We start from the raw sequence: 20,618 nt of genomic DNA on the forward strand, positions 1-20,618 counted from the left end.
TGCTTCCTCAGTGATGACTCCCCTGTACCTGCTTATATGAAGGTTGCTGCCTCAGGCCTGCTTTTGCTGAGGTAGCTGTCTGAGGCCTACTCCAGCAGAGTTTGCTAGCTCCGGCCTGTTTCCACAGATGTCCCTGTCTTGGGCCTGCCTCCTTGGAGGTCCCTGACTCGCACCTGGTCCTGCAGAGGTCTCTGGCTCTGGTCTGTTCCCTCGGCAGTTGCTTGCTTGTACCTGTTCCTGTGGAGGTTGCTGTCTCAGGCCTGCTTAGGCAGAGATCGCTGGTTCAGGCCTTTTCTGGTGGAGGTCACTGGCTCAGGCCTGTTTCCATAGATGTCTCTGGCCTAGGCCTGCTCCCGTCTCTGACTTGGGCCTGGTACCTCAGAGTTCTCTGGCTCAGGCCTGCTCCTTCAGAGGTCCCTGACTCATGCCTGGACCTGCAGAGGTATCTGGCTCTGTCCTGTTCCCTCAGCGGTCACTCCCTTGTCGATCATAGGCTCTTGAGAGAAACCTACAACTGTTGCTTTGATGGATAAACATGATGTAATTCTACATTTTGAATATCCACAGGTTAGTCCTGCTCTCAAGTTCAAGTCTCTCCCTGCCATGATAAGCAGGTAAAGTTGAGATTAGTAACCTGGCTGTATTAATAATAAGTGTAAGTGTGCACGTGCACACACATGCACACACACACAAACACACACAGATAGACATAAAGCTATAGCACTTTTAAAACCTCTGAACTAGTGTTATTGGTTGTTTTCTTACTCTTTTGGCTTTTGGAGGGGCCTGCCATCCAGTTCCCAAATAAATTCAAGGAGGCTTATTATTACTTACAAATGTTTGACCTTAGCTTGACTTGTTTCTTGCCAGTTTTTCTTAAATTATCCCATCTACCTTTTTCCTCTGGACTTTTAGTTTTCTCTATATATCTTTTCTTTCCTTCTTATTCCTTATCTGGCTTTGTGGCTGGGCGGCTGGCCCTTTCTTTTCTTGATCCTCAATCTCCCTCCCAGTTTTCTCTTCCTATTTATTCTCTCTGCATGCCAGTCCTACTTGTCCTTTCTTCTGCCTTGCTATTGGCCATTCAGCTCTTTATGAGACCAATCAGCTGTTTTAGACAGGCGAAGTAACAGAGCTTCACAGAGTTAAATAAATGCACCATAAAATAATGCAACCCATCCTTGCATCATTAAATAAATGTTCCACAGCATAAACAAATGAAACACACCTTTAACTAATATTCTACAACAAACTAGAATTACAGGCAAACCATGACAGTGGCGGTGTCTGATGATGGTGATCTCACTAAGCCTTGTTGAACTTGTTGCACAGTGACTTATGAGAGTCCAGGGGATGTACTGAAGGATAGAATGCATGCATATGGATTTCAGGTGAGAGCCAAGATCTACGAGTATGTGGAGAGCTGACCGTGGAGCAGGCTAGACAGGCAGCTGTGCTGTCGCCAGGTATAGGCTGAGCTAAACATCAATCAAAAGGCAAGCCCAAGAAGACAATTTACTGCAACTTTACTAAGGGTTTGCATGTTGTGTGACTCCAACACAACATTTTTTATGCAGTTTCTTGATCAGAAATGGACCAGAGTTGACGAACTCTTTACAGGACATGCCGCATTGTAGGGATGGCATCTGGGGAGTGAAGGAAGAAAGTCTGGGGAACTGTGAGGTAGTGACTGAGCTCTGTGGTCCTTCTGTTGTCTTTGTACTTTGTCAGCCTGTCTTATCCAAACATGCTGAAGTAAGAGTGAACCAGTATGACTAGAAGGTTGACCAATAATAAGCCTTCCAGGTCTGTGCACACATTAGTCTATAAACTGACAGGAATCAAATAAAAACTATACAGCTTCTGGGGGCAAGGCCAAACCACAAAGGACATGCAGGAGGTAGCAAATTAAGGTCATGGCCAACCAGAGGAGTCAGTATGGTAGATGTTGAAATTTGAGGCAGTCCTTGGAAAAGATGAAATCATATTTTTCTGCAAGGAGACATGTGACAGAAAGGGAGCCAATGAAAGGGATGTGTTTCTGAAATCAGGACCCTGTGTAGGGATGTGAGCCAGAGAAAAGCCCAGCTGGTCGAGAGAATGAAATGGCAACGGGGAGAGCTTTTAGCGTTGATCTAATAGACAATGGGGAACAGTTTCCATTTGTCAAACAGGTGGTGCTAATGAATTTCGAGTACTTAGGAGTCAATCAGCTGCTCAGCGACAAGTTGGCAGCTAAGAAGTTTTAATTTATTAAGGAGTGCTTGCGTTGGAGAAGTGCTTCCCCATGGGCTTGATAACAGTCGCTCTGGGGCGACCCCTGCAAGTGAAGATCGCGGAGCCCCTCTTGCGGGGCTGTGTTTTCCTGATTTGAGATCAGAAGCATCAGTGTTTTTCAAGCTCACAGGACGAGTCTCATTTATTTCCACATAGCTCTATTCTAGGTAACTAGAAAATGTGTTCAATAACAGATTTTACATTTTTCTCTCTGGGGACTTTTGGTTGGGTTATACAGGGGGCAGGGAAATCAAGCCTTGGCGAGGAAATCCAGGACTCTAATGAGCTTCATTTAGGCAAGTTGACAGGTAACACGTATCCTCCAACTAATTGTGTATTTTATTTCTCTAATTAATTCCTGATTTATACGATCTATAAAAGTGAACGCTTATACAGATTAAAATAATGTATTCCAAGAAAAAAATTGGGTAATAGGGAATGTTTTATAATAAAACGTCTTTATCACCACCTGCCTTTCCTAGCAATGGAGGCGCTTCCTCCTTATCACCAGTAGAGGGAGCAATAACTCTTACTATAAATAGCGCCTTTCTTCTACCAGAAATAATGTCACGTCTAATAGCTTCATACTCTTGAACTTGTAATTAAAACATAGATAGTGTAATGGTGTGCACTTTTTTATTTCATAATTTAAACTTAAGGATTAATAAGAGGTCGATGCCATGGCTTGTTATAAACTTCCTTGTGTGAGTTACTTTTCCAGCTCAATTGATTGCATTACAGGTTACGTGTGGCCCTTTGCCGGCCTCCCCTCTTGCTTGTATGGTCCACCTCTCTGAGAACACCGGTGACTACCATCTGTCTCAATGTTAGCCTCTAATCTACTGATCTTCTATATAGAATGCTTAGCTTCATTGCTCAACCCTCCTGTTATATATTCATTAGAAAAAATAAATGGATTCCATTATTCTCCTAGATATTGCACCTGGAATTTCCAGATAATATACAGAATCCCAAATGTATAATTCTTGTTTAATATAGGTATATGCTTATGTGAACATTTGTTTACTCAGAGTTCATATTTAATTGGACATTTGCATATTTGATAAAGCTGCTAATGGATTATAAGCACAACGACTGCGGTTGTCTTGTTCATATTCATGATCATAGAATTCTATGTCAGTTCACTGTGGCTGCTCAATAAATCAAAGGGTCAAACTGTGACATGGGACTAAGGTATTTTTGAATGCAGTATCTTCTTTTGAATCACTGGCATTAATAATACATTAGTGTGTTGATAGTGAATTTTTATTCATTCTAAAAAGAAAAACTCTTGTAAGAAAGAAAGCACTGTGTACTAAGTAGAAATTTAAGGATTTAAATATAAAAATTGGAGGGAACACCAAAAGATATTTAAGTGCCTTAAAATAACTCTCCGAGTTGTTAAGAAACATTATGCAGGTTAAGAAAATTCTCTTGCAAAATGATTATGAATCCTCTTCAAGAAAAAAAATGTATGGTTTTAAAATATGTGTCATGTATGAAATTAAGACAAAAATTATAAAAAGATGCTACCAATACAATTCATTGTTAAGAATAATGAGTTTATTCTGTTACTTTGCCAGAAATGGAAGCAAGAGGAAAATTTGCCAAAGTACTGCCCCATTTGAATAAATACATTCCATATACTTATTTTTAAATATCTGTAAGTCCAGTTACTACAAGACAATGCTGGAGTGCCGTGATTTTTATTTGCAGGACCAGGGATTGAGATTACAAGGCAAGTGCTCTATCACTGTTCTAGCTGCTGTTATTGCTGTGAAGAGACATGACCAAAGCAACTCTTAAAAAAGTAAGATAGAGCGTTTAAGTGGGGGCTTGTTTACAGTTTGAGAGGGTCAGTCCACTATCACCATGGCAGGGAGTGGGGCAGCATGCAGACAGGCATGGTAAACTAAGCTAGTTTTGTATCCTGATTGAAAGCAGGAGAGAGAGAGAGAGAGAGAGAGAGAGAGAGAGAGACAGAGAGACAGAGAGAGAGACAGAGAGAGCGCCTCGGCCTGTGGTGGGCTGTTGAAACCTCAAAGCCTACTCCCAGAGACACGCCTCCTCTAACAAGGGCACAACTACTCAACAAGACTCCTAAACAGTTCACCAACTGGAAAGAAGCAAACAAACCTTTGGGGCCATTCTCATCTAAGCCACCAAAGTCACCAAGCTATGTCCTTAGCTTTCTTCACAAATTCCTTAAGCTTCTTAATTTATTTATCTAGAAAAACAATACGGCTACCAATCATAATTGCCCCCTAATGGCATTTGAACACTATTCCCAGAAGAAAGCCTTAGGTCACACAGTTTCACAGCTAAAGTTCTATCATACTCAGTATGACATAGTGTTGGTATTAAGAGAGAGATGAAAATATACCAATACAGTCAAATTTAAAGAATAACAGGGCTGTGGACATCTCTACAGAGGCTCAGTGTTTAGGAATACCTGCTGCAGCCCGGTGGTGGTGGCACAGGCCTTTAATCCCCGCACTCGGGAGGAAGAGGCAGGGGGCTCTCTGTGAGTTCAAGGCCAGCCTGGTCTAAAAGTGTCAGTTTCATGATAGGCTCCAGAGCTACACAAAAAAAGAGAGTTCCTGTTGTTGCTCGAGAGGACCTGAGTTTGGTTCTCAGCACGCTTGACATGGCTCAAAGCTGCATGTAACTTCAGATCTGGGGGATCTGGGGTCTGATGCTCTCTTCTTACCTCTGTAGGCACTCGCCCTCACACGTGTTCTCCCCGCACTAATTTCTTTAATTAAAATAAAATGACAACAGCCTACAGTGGGCAATACACAATACACACATAACATTGTAAGTGAGTCTACTCGGAAGACAATTTAAACCTCACTTTTGACCAAGAAATACAATTTGTACCAATCCATAGGGTTTTCCCCCCAATTAGATAAGAATTCCAAAACTGGCCGGGCGGTGGTGGCGCACGCCTTTAATCCCAGCACTCGGGAGGCAGAGGCAGGCGGATCTCTGTGAGTTCGAGACCAGCCTGGTCTACAAGAGCTAGTTCCAGGACAGGCTCCAAAACCACAGAGAAACCCTGTCTCGAAAAACCAAAAAAAAAAAAAAAAAAAAAAAAAAAAAAAAAAAAAAAAAAAAAAAAAAGAATTCCAAAACTGTAAGGTATTTAATGAATGTTGGTGGTTCTTCGTAGACTATTGGCCCACCCATTCTAGAAAATACTTTGTTGACAGATGTTTTATTTGTTTGAGGTCTGTCTCTTCCACCATATCTGCCGTCTCTGCAAATGGGCTCATGGACTTAGTCCCCTGTGGAGAAGGCCTATACTTCCTGTGTTCATGTCAAAGGGACTCCTCTTCTCCACTGTTTCCAGGTACGAGCTGAGGTAGATAGGAAGTTTAGAGGCAGCGAAGGATGTGTCTGTGTATTCCCACCCCCGTGAAGGATCCAATGAAAGAATGAAGGGCCCCTGTGAGGCGGTTCATTGGGCTTCAGAACTCCTACAAACAACAGAGTCAACACTGTTCTGATTATCCTCACCTTCTACTTTTGATGGGCTAAGGAGGTTAATTACCTCATGTTTTGTTGTTATTCTCTCTTTGTTTTTGAGACACAGTTTCTCTGTGTAACAGCCCTGGCTGTCCTGGAAATCTTAGACCAGGCTGGCCTCAAACTCACAGAGATCCGCCTGCCTTTGTCCCCCTATTGCTGGGGTTAAAGGTGTGCGCCACTACTCCCTGACTTAACACAGTTTTTTTAAGTAGATATAGTTTGTTCTCAGAGAATGAGGTTTATCCCACCCATTTCTTAGCCACATTTTGTGTATATTATCTAGCTTAAAGATATTTAAATGTATACGCTCAAGAAAATAATTTTAAATGAAGAAAATGTCAATGTAAACAAAAATTAGGAATTCTGATCCAGAATTGAACATTTTCTCTCACCATGGCTGCTTTTTTTTTTCTTAAACATGTGCAATTTTGTAGACCTTTGGGTTTTCCAACCATTTTCCATGTTCTTCCAATTTATGTAACTAATTCATTGTACTTTACTGCGATAGGATAATGTATTTCAACATCATTTCTTACGGTCATTAAATATTTAAAATATCAGGTATCTGTTTTTTACCTGTTCAGAATGAATCCAGATGTTCACCTGCTAAAAAGGTGCCAGATTTCTTCGTTCGTAGACTTAACTTGGAAGAATAAATTTGGAACAATTCTGTAGGGACTATTGGTCACAGATGGCTGAGTGATAATCAATTCTCAGGTGGAGATGAAGCCCTTCTGGCTTGCAGCACCTGAACTGATTTTTAATAATTTAAAATACTCTAACAGCATCATCCAACTAAACAAAAAGTATTTCTTATTTTTTTATATAAGATAAACAAATAGTTTGTGACACTTTAATTCTTAGGAAGCAGACTCAATAGGCAGCACAGGCTGGCTCTGAATTCCCAATCCCCCTGCCTCATCTCCCCAGTTCTGAGCTTAGAGGTGTGATCGCTAAGATGGTCTTTCTGACACCCTTACGTTGGTTTTACTTTATACACCAGCATCTTTTCCAGGAATTCACTCCCACCATCTAAACTGTGACAGGTCTGAGTGTCTTTTTCAGTTTGAAAACAATTCTGATGGCACATTAATCCATGTGCCAGTGTGAGGGTTTCAGAAAGGAATCATATAAAAGATGGTGCCAAGGAATATAGACATTCAAAGTGGGAGGAGGTGAGGGAAGCGGGAGGCAGATGATAACAGAGTAAATGTGATCACACCTGAGACATTTGGAAGGGCAGAGATAGGGTGCTGGAAACTGGATGGAGAAAACATGCTTTGAAAACTGTCTCCCCCCCCCACCCCCGCCGTGAAGCATAGCACTCCAGAGGCAACCCTACTGCACTCTCCTGGTCTCCCATGGACCAAGAGCAAACTTCAGGGGAAGTAGAAGAGTCTGTCCCATGGTACTTATCTGTTGACCTCCCAAGGCAAAATAATAGTGATCTGGAAAAGGAATTAAGGAGGTTGCTCATTACAACGAAGGGAAGGTCCTTTCTCTGTGGTGTGTTCATGCTGCTGAAGGAGAGCTTCAAGCCAGCAACCAAATACCCATGGTAACTGGACTTACCTTGTATTTCTGTTTAACAGAAATTATGGTAAAACTTCAGGAACTAGAGGGGATGGCAAGATACAGTTGAACCCATGGGAACTTTTAGCCGTACAATGTTAGCTCAGTCAAGGGTGAATTATGTCCCTAGATTTCATTCCTTTTGACCCCAGGCCTACCTTCATATGAGACTACAGGACCACATTTTCACTAGTGGAATAGTTCATTTTATAAGGGAATTTATTTCTCAATGCACTACAATCTTCTTGCATCAGTATTTTTTAATAATGTGGAGAGAATCCGCCGATTGAGCTCAGTATGGCTTGTCTGCAGTGTGCAATGCTTTTTCAAATGCTATGTTATCTTAGTTTACCATATTCAATTTAAATTTGAGTAAACCGTGCTTTAGTTCTATGGAAATTCTCTTTATCATTGTACTGGACTTATACAGATAACAACTTTCACATATCTGACTAAAGAGAATATTGATGCCTAAGTAAATCTAAGAATAGAAGATTTTATATACATTGATTTTTATCACACCACATGTATGAAGTATACTTATTTTTCTTTCTTTTATTTATTTTTTTTAACTTTCTTTTTGTTTTATTGAGAAAAAAACAATTTCCGCCTCCTCCCAGCCTCCCACTCCTCCCCCCCCACTCCTCTCCCCGTCCCCCCACTCCTCTCCCTCTCCCCCCACTCCTCTCCCCCTCCCTCTCAAGTCTGAAGAGCAGTCAGGGTTCCTTGCCCTGTGGAAAGTCCAAAGTCCTCCCCCCCATCCTGGTCTAGGAAGGTGAACATCCAAACTGGCTAGGCTCCCACACAGCCAGAACATGAAGTAGGATCAAAACCCAGTGCCATTCTCCTTGGCTTCTCAGCAGCCCTCATTGTCCGCCATATTCAGAGAGTCCGGTTTTATCCCCTGCTTTTTCAGTCACAGTCCAGCTGGCCTTGGTGAGCTCCCAATAGATCAGCCCCACTGTCTCCGTGGGTGGGTGCACTCCTCTTGGTCCTGACTTCCTTGCTCATCTTCTCCCTCCTTCTGTTCCTCATTGGGACTTTGGGAGCTCAGTCCAGTACTCCAGTGTGGGTCTCTGTCTCTATCTCCATCCATCGCCAGATGAAGGTTCTATGGTGATATGCAAAATATTCATCAGTATGGCTATAGGTGTAACCCCAGAAGCACAGACATTAAGGGCAACATTGAATAAATGGGACCTACTGAAACTGAGAAGCTTCTGTAAAGCAAAGGACACTGTCACTAGGACAAAAAGGCAACCCACTGACTGGGAGAAGATCTTCACCAACCCCGCAACAGACAAAGGTCTGATCTCCAAAATATATAAAGAACTCAAGAAACTAGACTTTAAAATGCTAATTAACCCAATTAAAAAATGGGGCACTGATCTGAATAGAGAATTCTCAACAGAAGAAGTTCAAATGGCCAAAAGACACTTAGGGTCATGCTCAACCTCCTTAGCGATCAGGGAAATGCAAATCAAAACAACTTTGAGATATCATCTTACACCTGTCAGATTGGCTAAAATCAAAAACACCAATGATAGCCTCTGCTGGAGAGGTTGTGGAGGAAGAGGTACACTCATCCATTGCTGGTGGGAATGCAAACTTGTGCAACCACTGTGGAAATCAGTGTTTCGGTTTCTCAGGAAATTCGGGATCAACCTACCCCTGGACCCAGCAATACCACTCTTGGGAATATACCCAAGAGATGCCCGATCATCTGACAAGGGCATTTGTTCAACTATGTTCATAGCAGTATTATTTGTAATAGCCAGAACCTGGAAACAACCTAGATGAAGTATACTTTTGACTCCTAAAATTGGCACACTGGCATAGCAAGTGAATGCCATAAAATGTGTGTGTATAGACTAGAAAGCATAGCTTTGTTTCTGACAAAGACACTGTGGCCATCAAACTGGAAAGTCTAGTCAGTGGGCTCTTAAAACTAATGGCTTAAAAATCAGGTGACCTGAGGCTAAAGAGATGGCTCATTGGTTAAGAGCACGTCTCATTCTATCGTCAGTGTCTGAATGGGGACTCATAATCATCTGTAACTCTAGTTCCAGTTCCAGAGGGGTCAAGCACCCTCTGCTGGCCTCCGAGTGCAGCAGGCATGCACGCTGTGAACTCACATGCAGGCAAAATACTCACAACATGTGAAAGAACAAACCCTAAAGTGCAGTAGACCATGTGCAAAATGATAGAACTCAACAATCACGTTATCCTAATGAACCTGTCACATCTTTGCATAGTGTAGAATATTAAACTTGAAAATGTGGAGTTGTATGGGAAGTATTAGTGTGGTCAGGCAATGGGTTTTATTTGAATAAATGAACGACTTTCAGTGAAAGAGCATATTGTCATTTCAGGATTTGTGGGAGAGGGGGGTAAAATTTTGTTACAGATAGGACTGACTTGATTTAACTAAAAAGAAACTCTTTTAGTATCAATATGCTCCACATAGAACATCAATACTTTTATATGGTTAAAAGTAAACAGATGATTAAATGTTTTATATAAGTAGCTATGGAAACTAATTTTAAAAATTAGACCTTTTCAGAGACAGTAAGATTTCTTCAAAGCAGCACCCCAGCTGTGTTTTAGAATGCACTATGTCCTAATGAAGCGTTTCTGAAAAGAGGAAGCTAAAGCCTGCACCCACAGTTTCCCGCTTAGGCAGGGGTGGCGGCCAAAAGCTTGGGCTCTGGAATCTGATCTTCTACATCTGTGGGGTTAGTCTCTCCTTCTGCCATATGGCTTCCAGGGATCAAAGTCAAGTTATCAAGCTTGGTAACAGGTGTCTTCAGCATCTGCACTATCTCACTGGCCCCTGATTTCACATGTCTGAATCCCGATGCTACACTCTAAGTAGTCAGTCATCGGAGCCAAAGACCACTAAGCATGCCCCTGATTCAGTGATCTTATTTGTGGGAGGGGCATTCTCAGTCAGCTTCAAAAACAAGGTCAAATAGAGCTTCCAAAGCCAATCTGAATACTCTTACAATAGTAGGCAGCGTGTTGTAATGCTCCATTATCTATTATTAATTTTAAATTGCATGCCCCTTTTTTTGCTGACTTGTGTGACTATGTAGCTTATTTAATATCAATATATTTCTATTTAACACCAGAATATGTCCAGAGTTTCACCTAAATCTGAAAGTTTAATGAATTTATATGTGCAATAACTACTTATTGGCCAGTATTGGGTACTGTGAAAAAAATTGGTAAGAAACATACTAGCAGAGACCACTTAGCAGCTACAGTGAAGCTTTAGTTCAGGCAGAGATGATCCTCCAATGCAGACTCCATGGTAAAACAGTTGGGTCTGAATGTTATGCATGGTCAGTCTCTAGCTTATGAACAAATCAACTTGAGGCTCTAAGTCTTCTATCTTTCCAAATTGCTAATCATGCTGTTGACTGGAGTTTTCTGTCCTGCCCGGTTCCCGCAGTCACTCTGTCTTTTTCTTAGAGAGTCAAGCAAAGTATAAAACTCTGGGTCAATACTTTTGAATTGTATAGGGAGAAACAAAAGACGTCAGGGCACATGATAGATGTGCTATTTAAAAAGTGTGAGCAATGTGAGATTCTTCATGCCAGTCCTTCCTTCTCTATTCCCACTGAAATGCCTGGACCTTACCAAGTTCTTGATGGATGGCCCCTTAGTGATGGAACAGGATTTGAAGACAAGGGATCTCCAGATCGCTGCCTCACTTCCCACTTCTTTTACGGTCCCTTCTAGTCAACTTGTTTTGGCCAGTTTTTATAAATGGAAATAAGATTTGCTTGTTGGATTATTTTTACTTAAACATTTTGCCTGTTCACATTAATATCTGGAACTCCGTTGGACCCATTCATGTTCTGTAAACTTCTGCTTGTGTTCTTTCATGTGCCGTGCCTGCATGGATCTTAGATATTATTTAGTGGCTGGGTGTCAGAAATTACATGATTGTTTTCAGAAACAATATTGAGAAGAAGATTTTCATCTTCCTTCATAAAGAGCCTTCATTATTTATATGTTTTTTATTTTACTATTATTGGGTATGTATAATTGTGTGTGTGTGTGTGTGTGTGTGTGTGTGTGTATGAGTATAGTGCAGGTATGTCTGTGCTTTGATGTTCAGGTCAGAGAACAACTTTCGGGAATTGGTTCTCTCTTTCCGTTTGGTTGTGTGGGGGTGTTTCTAGTTTTCCTGCCATGTTGTGTACTATTATTAGGCCATCTGGCTTCCAGGAGTTCTCCTGTCTCCGCTTCCCATCTCCCTGTAGGAGTGCATGGGTTACAGATGTATGCCAGGGTGCCAGGCTTTCTTGTTCTGTGTGTTCCAGGGATCACACTCAGGTCACCAGGCTTGTGTGATGAGCTCTCTCACCTCCTTGGCCATCTCTCCAACCCCCAAGAGTGGGCTCTACCATCAGTCATCATCCCAGACAAATTTCAGAATCAGACATGCTCTTAAGTAGGCTGAGCTAACTGGTCTTAGAGCCCCCCAAATTCACCTATTTATGTCTCCCCAGCACGGGGATTACAGATACACAATGCTGTGAACTTTCTGCACCCAGAAAAGCAAGCACTTTGCCAATTGAGCTGTCCTCCTGCCCATGAATAATGTGTTTTTCTTTCCTTAAGACCATTGCAATCTTCAATTTTGGCTGTTTCTTCGAAACTTCTACATTTAGAGAAGAAGAATGGGGATATAATTGTCTTAAATATCCTTTTACTCATGACTAGTGATTCTCAGAAACTTTTCTTTGCTTATTGATTATTGATATATTATTTTGTGACATTTTCAAATATTTTGTTCTTTTTAAATCCAGATGAATCATATTTTTTTCTAGTTGATTTATTGGAATTCTTTAGTATTTCCTGGTTATTAGTTTTTTTTCATATATATCACTAAGAATATACTTTCTAGCCAAAAGATTTTGTACTCAGTTTTTAAATGTACAGTTACCCAATTTCTTAATGCCTTTTGATGGATAGATATTTTAAATTTTAATCGTGCTTGGGTTATTTTTTCATTAATTCTTTAATGTTTCAAAATTTCTCCTGTTATTGGCTGTGAATATATTGCTTTATAAATATAAAAATATATTATAAAATATATAAAAATATAAAGTAGGACTTTATAGTTTTAGATTTTATATCTATGATCAAACTCAGATTAATTTTTTTTGTGGAGTGACAATTGTTCTGTTCTTAGAAACTTTGAAATAATATATAATTTTGTGTAAAATCAATCGGTCCTCTTTCCATGGGTATGTCTGTGTAGTCGCTTTCTAATTTTCCCCTTATATATTGTTGCATTGGACTGTCCTCATGTTTAATAGATAGCTTCTGCAAAAGAAAAAACAGTTAAGGTGGGGGAGCCAGCACTTTAAATCCCCTGGAAATCAATAGTCAGACAAGCGGCTTACAATATTGTGAGAGCTCTGACCATAATGGTCGCCTGCCCATTTGTTCTGTCATCAGAAGCAGTAACTGAAGGTGCAATCCCAGGTCCGCTATGTTCGCAGATAGGGTCATGTTTGCAGCCACAGGCTGTGTACAGGTTGCTCTAGGGATGCAAGCAGAGGTGCTTGTCTTGGTGCTAGGGGTGGAGTAGCAGCTGCTACTGAGCCAAGAGCTGACACGACAAAAACTAACCACAGCTTATTCTCTGCTTCCTAGAAGTTGTCCCCTTCATAGATTCCAGAGATTCAAAATGGTTTTATCAGCGAGACCTGCCTGGCCCCTGCAACTGTTGTCTAATGGAGATGGCAGTTTCTAGTGCTTCTTCATCTTCAGTCTTCTCAGAATCAACTCTTAGTTTAAATGGAAATTCGTTTTTTGTTTGTAATAGAGTAAGAATGTTTCTATATTTATTTGAAAAAATATTTCAAGTATAAAAATTAAAGGAGTTTAGTGTATCAATTATTAATTTAATAAACTAATTTAATAAATTAATTTATTAATTATTAATTATTAATTTATCTAATTTTCATGATAAAGTTAGAAGATGGGTACTGCTGTTCATGTAGAAAACATTATGGGAAAAACTCATAGACTTTGGTATTGATTTGTATGTTCTTTATTAAGTCAAGAAAATATCTTTTCATACCAAATGGGTAATGAGGTTTTTACAAACATATGACTGAAAATAGTACATTAAAATAAGGTCTTCCTGTAAGGTCTCCTTAGAACAAATCTTCTTTAGTTTTTGTATTTAATTGCTTGAATTTGTCTTTGTGCATTTGCATATTTTAGGTAAGTTTCCCAAAGCATCCATTCTTTTGAAGATTTATTTTGGCATGTGTGTGTGTGTCTTGTGTGAATGTCATGTGTTTGCAGGTGTCAATAGAGAACAGAAGAGGGTATCCAATACCCTGGCACTGGAGTTACAGGTAGTTGTGAGTTTCCTGACTTGGATGCAAGGGACGAAACTCAGGTCTCTTAGAAGCACAGCACTGTGCTCTTAACAATCACCCTGCGCCTGACAGTGTCCAGTTCTGATCACAATGAGATGGATGGTGACTCTTTCTAGTCATATTTTATTACTTTGGTTAGTAACTTTATTTTTAGTAAATACTTTTAATTACCTTGGTACTTCAGTTTCCAGGTAAAATGTAAAGTTTAGTGGGTTATTTAACCTGTGCCACTTAAAACACATTAATATTAATTAGCATTCCTTAGTATTAATAATAACACATATTAATAGTCAACATAGCAATGCAATATATTTTGCTCCTTTCATGGAACTTCTATTGTGGTATATCCTGGGAGTAAAGAAAGGCCCAACACACACACACACACACACACACACACACACACACACACACACAAAATCCATTGCCTCAAAAGATAAAGACCATGTTCCTTTCAGATTCTTAGTAACTTAGAATGTGATGGCTAATAAAATTTTACTGTATATTTTTCATTTATTTATTTCTATCTCTGTGTGCATGTGCATGTGTATGTGTGGGTGTAAATTTCAGAGAAAACTTGTAGGAATTGATTCTCTCACCCACTCTGTGGGTCCTAGGGATCAAACTTACAGCGTCTGGTTTGGCAGCAAGCACCTAATGCCTTGAACCATCTCCCTAGCTCTCACTTTCTCTCTGTTGATTATAGTAGCAGCTACTGTGGAAGATAGATTCTTCCCTTTTGTGAGTGCGTAGGATTTCACTTGACGATGACTCTATATTTCTTAGACAGCTAGGCATTTTTGTAATTCAGAAAAAGCTGAGCATGAACAAAAGATGCCCTGCCACAGAGCTCAGGTGGAGGCGATTTTTACTAGGGGAGAGTGAATGGAAAAGGGGGGATGGGAGAGGAGAGACCAGCCTCTGAGAACAGGGGTGACAGAAGACAAGGGAAGAGAGAGGGAAAGAGACAGACAGAGACAGAAAGAAGGAGAGATGGGAGGTGGGCAGGGTCCTTTTAAAAGGGAACTTAGTGAATGTGCACGGGTGGTGTTCTTAGTGGCTACAGCTGAGGATGTACACCCCAAGGTCCAGCCAGAACAGTTGCCTGAATACTAACAGGCATAAGAACAACAAATAAAACCCAAATAGAGAAGAATTACAGTTATTGAAAGCTGGTTACCTGTCCACAGCACAACTACCAAGTATCAGGCAGCCTTACTTGTAAGTATCAGGATACTTACTCCTTCCTCCCCATGTTTTAAATAGCATAGAAAGTACTTGGTTGGCAACATGGCTCAGTGGGTAAAAGTGCTTGCTGCCCCGCCTACTGCAATGAATTGGCTGTCTGCAACCCACGTGACACTGTAAAGAAAGAACAGGCTGGATACAGCTGTCCTCTGACCTCTGTACATACACCACATCATCGGTATATACCCACCGGCAACCCCCACCACACACACACACACACACACACACACACACACACACACACACACCACAGAAATATTGAAGGATCCAAAAGACACACATCACCTTTGGGGCTTATTTGAATGGCCTTTAATATATTAATCAGGGGACATGGTCTCTCTATATGACAGAAATCTGTTCCTAGTATTTCTTGAGCCAGAGTCTCTGTAGTCTACAAATTTAAATATGATCTTAATATAATATATGCCTCCTGTAGATGGAGAAGATGTTCCTATTCACACTGGTATGGCTCCTTTGGATTATGATTTCCAGTGTCACATTTTTTAAAATAAAATGTTTTAATTTTCTTTCATCGGAACACAGCAAGCTTTATTTTTAGGACTGAAGATTTAATTCCAACAGGATATGTTTAGAACGCTCATGTACTGGCTTTCTGAAAACATCGAGTTTCATCTTATTATGAAAAGTGTAAACAGGTTATAGCTTAGACACAGGTGCTGTTAGACTCAGCTCTCTGAACTTCACAGGGATGTCTTCCAGCTGCGCACAGCGGACTGCTCACATGTGATTTTAAATCACGGTGAATTAGAATCCCTTATTTCTCCCTTAGCTTTCCCTTTGTCAACTGACAGTACACCATGTAGGCTGCTTTCACAAGGAAAATGAAAAGCATCCCCTTCCCAACTTTTGTCAACACATTTCCACAGGAAGCCATATGTCTAACTAAGAAAAGCAGATTTTTTTCCATGCCAAAATTTTCATAAATACAATACGAAATGTGGCTTCGTGTAAGTATATGTATATGTTTTTGAAAATTAAGATTTTACAAAGCATCTATGATGCACAATGCATGCTATCAAGGTGTAAGAAGACACTTGTAAATACAACAGACAAGATCCTATCCTGGAGTGGGAAAAAAGGAGAAAACCAGTGAACAACATACCACCAAACAACTCAAGTCTTTTCAGCTGGTTAAAACTGCCTTGGAGATTACAAACAATGCTGCCATGAACATAGTTGAGCATATACTTTTGTTGTATGATAGGGCCTCTCTTGGGTATATTCCCAAGAGTGGTATTGCTGGATCCAGGGGTAGGTTGATCCCGAATTTCCTGAGAAACCGAAACACTGCTTTCCAGGGTGGTTGCACAAGTTTGCATTCCCACCAGCAATGGGTGAGTGTACCCCTTTCTCCACAACCTCTCCAGCAAAGGCTATCATTGGTGTTTTTTATTTTAGCCATTCTGACAGGTGTAAGGTGGTATCTTAAAGTTGTCTTGATTTGCATTTCCCTGATCGCTAAGGAAGTTGAGCATGGAACCTGGAAACAACCTAGATGCCCTTCAACGGAAGAATGGATGAAGAAAGTATGGAATATATACATATTAGAGTATTACTCAGCAGTAAAAAACAAGGACATCTTGAATTTTGCATACAAATGGATAGAAATAGAAAACACTATCCTGAGTGAGGTAAACCAGACCCAAAAAGAGGAACATGGGATATACTCACTCATATTTGGTTTCTAGCCATAAATAAAGGACATTGAGCTTATAATTCATGTTCCTAGAGAAGCTAAATAAGAAGGTGAATCCAAAGACAAACACATAGGCATCCTCATGAATATTAACCTTCATCAGGCGATGAAAGGAGACAGAGACAGAGACCCACATGGGAGCACCGGACAGAAATCTCAAGGTCCAAATCAGGAGCAGAAGGAGAGAGAGCACGAGCAAGGAACTCAGGACCACGAGGGGTGCACCCACACACTAAGACAATGGGGATGTTCTATTGGGAACTCACCAAGGCCAGCTGGCCTAGGTCTGAAAAAGCATGGGATAAATCCGGACTAGCTGAACATAGCGGACAATGAGGAATACTGAGAATTCAAGAACAATTGCGGTGGGTTTTTGATCCTACTGCACGTACTGGCTTTGTGGGAGCCTAGGCAGTTTGGATGCTCACCTTACGAGACCTGGATAGAGGTGGGCAGTCCTTGGGCTTCCCACAGGTCAGGGAACCCTGATTGCTCTTCGAGCAGATGAGGGAGGGGGACTTGATCGGGGGAGGGGGAGGGAAATGGGAAGCGGTTGCGGGAACGAGGCAGAAATCCTTAATAAATAAATAAATTTAAAAAATAAAAATAAAAAAAAGATATGAACCACCATGTCTGTCTATCTTAACCTGGATCTTTAAATGGATATTTTAATAACTAAGACAAAATATTTGTGAGAATTAAATATGAAATATTACAACAGTGCATTAAACACAGAAGTAAGAACTAAAAAAAAAAAAACTGCCTTGGAGAAAACAGCACAGCCACTCGAGAATCGAATTGTTACAGGAGCACAGCAGAGTGTGAGGTCATTGGAATGAAGACACAGTATATTAAAAAGAAGAGTTTTAAAGGAATTGGTTGTAACCATGACCCTAGGCTTACTGCTTGGCCACTCAAAGTCAATGATTCAAGGACAAGTAACCGGGTCAACAGTAAAGATTTGTTTGGAAAGCTAGCAAATCGAAGACTACCGAGGATGCTATTAGGCCATCTTTTCCAGGTGTTAAAGATGCAAAGGCTGAGAAGGGATTTGTAAGGAAATGTAATCATTTAGGTGAGCATTGAGAGTGTTGCAGATTATTGTAGTCAGGCTTTCTGAGGCATGGGCTCCTTTTATATGTACTTCACTGGGATGAAATACTTTGTGAATCTAGAGAAATATGGATGAGAAGTTACTGACTAAGAATCGCTAATTTTTCCCTTAATTATAATGATAGAAAATGTTCCCTCTCTCCAGAGAACTGGAAGATAGCAAACTGCTACTTTCCCCTGGTGGACCAAGAGACTTAGAAAATGGTCTATTTCTGCTAGAAGGTAGGGGACATAACGTTTACTCCACAGCTTTTTAAACCTGTTAGTTAATTTTAATCAAAGATATCTTCTACGGAAAAGCTGGTGAGAAACAATCAACATATTCCCTAGCGGTGTGATTTCCAAGATTAATTAATTTTAAAAGTTTGTTAGGAGCATTCTTAGTGAATTTTATATAATTTAAAATGGGATCTAGTGGCCATTTCATAGTTAAATTTTCCTCACTTGCTCACCACAGGTCCTATATATGGTTGCCTACCACACACATTATTGAACCCAACTTCAGACAGTTCGTCTGGTTGTCATAGCTCACAAATCTCTCATTTGATCAAAAATCACTTCATAACCAAGAGGCTTAGGTAATTGTTTCGAAGAATACTAAACTTTTTAGGATATCATCCCATTTTCTTCTCGTGGTGTTTTTAAACTTATAACTCTATGCCTTACATTTTCTCTTCCCTGGAATTTGGTCCTAAAAATCTTGATTATGCTAAGTAAATGCTGTAGTAGATTGCATGAAAAATGACCTGGATGCCACACTTCATAACATCAGGAAGCGTTCCATTTGTCCTATGATCACTGAAAAGCACTAAAACATCGGCCGGGGTGCTAGAAATGGCCTTCTCCCCTCACTGCACATCATTATAAGCATCAGATGCACAGCCCCCAATCAGCCACTCATGGCATGGCCCTAAAATCAATTTGTAATTGTTGCCTGAATATGTAATTTCATTAGCTATTATAAAATAATTACTCCTTTCTAATTAATTCTTCCTGTCATTGGGATTAACTGGAAGCATTCCATCATGAACTGGCGCCATTTGTTTACTGTGAAAGGCAGTTCCCATGGACAGATAGAGATGCATGTACTTAATTTCCTTTTGGTTTCCATAAAAACTGGTTGGTAATTCAGCATTAAAGATGTTGCTAAGGATATTTCTAGATGTTTTACTTTTTAAAATTATTATCATGGATCCATGGATTTTAACTGACTCTGTATTTTACTAAACATCCAGCAACCATTTCATTATATTATTCTCAAACAGCACATTTTTTTTGTGTGTTTTGGCCAATAGAAAAACATTCACTAAACTTTTTCAACAAAGTAGGAAGATATAAAATTAACTTCAAAAATTTTGCAGCCTGCCTATATACCAGTAGGAAACATGTTGAAGAAGAAGGCATGGAAACAATATCGTTTCAAATTGCCTTAAAAATACCTCGGAATAAACTTAGAGACACAGAAGTGAGTAGCCGCTATAATGAAAACTTTAAAATACTCAAGAGAGAAATTAAATTAAATGAAAACACTAGAAGATGGAAGGACCTCTCTTATTCTCGGATTGGAGGAATCATTTTTGTGAAAATGCTTGTATTGCTGAGGCAGTCTGCAGAGTCAATGCAATCGCTATCAAGGCTTCAACATCATTCTACAAAGATGAAGAAACAATCTTTCAAATTTGCTAGAAGCTCAGAAAATCTTAGATAGCCAAACCCTGAACAAAATAATATACTGCTGGAGTTACTATCATACCTGATTTCAAGTTACACTCCAGAGCTACAGTTTAAAACACATTTACAAAAATAGGCATGCAGATCCAGGAGCCAGAACTGAAAACCAAGACATTATTGTATGCAGCTTTAGCCACTGGGTTTTCATGAAGATACAAAAAGCATTCACTGGAGAAACGACAGCTTCTTTAATACATGGTCCTGGTAAAACTGGGTATCCAGGAGAAATAGGTAGATGTGATCAAAGTACATTTCACACATATGTAGTAAATTCTCAAAGAATAGATAAGAAGAAAATTCCCTCAGCGATGTTCACGTGCAAAAGAAGGAAACTAGATGTTTATCTCTCGCATCTCACAAAACCCAACCCCAAATGGATCAAAAACCCTAATGTAAGACCCCAAGTAGAAAACTCTAGATGGGAAGATACATTGTCAGGATAGAGGCATAGGTAAGAAATTTCCGGTGTGGACTCCAGTAGCTCAGGAAATAAGGCTACTTATCAACAAATGAGACCTCGAGAAATTAAAAAGCCACCTGGTCCCAGGCATCAACTCAGATTATTAGGCCTGGCTGCAGGCACCTTTACCTTCTGAGCCATCTTCCCATCCATTACAGAATTTAATCAGACAATTTCTTCCTCAATAATGTTGTTAAGCTAATGAGAAAACATACAGAATGGACCTCAAGCAGTCAACTGTCTTTTCAGCTCATTTCCAGCCCATTGTCCTGTTTTCATAAATAAAATTTCATTGAAGCCGACTTATCCTTTCATTTGGAATTGCCAAAGGCTACTTTTGTACAGAAGTTAACTTGAGTAGCTTTTCAGGGGCTTTATATTATAGAATACCTAAAATCTTTATTATCTAGCCTTTTAGCGAAAAGATTTTTCTGACCATAAATGTTGGGGATGTAGCTCAATTTCAAAGAGCCTGCTTAGCATGTGCAAGTTCAAGTTTGCTGGTGTGTGCTGTAAGAAAGGAAGAAGTCTGATGCTCCCCTGGTTGTGACTATGAGATGCA

Source organism: Microtus oregoni, unplaced genomic scaffold, assembly GCF_018167655.1.
Source record: "Microtus oregoni isolate MIOR12 unplaced genomic scaffold, Mior012 000035F_ref0000213, whole genome shotgun sequence".
NCBI lineage: Eukaryota > Metazoa > Chordata > Mammalia > Rodentia > Cricetidae > Microtus > Microtus oregoni.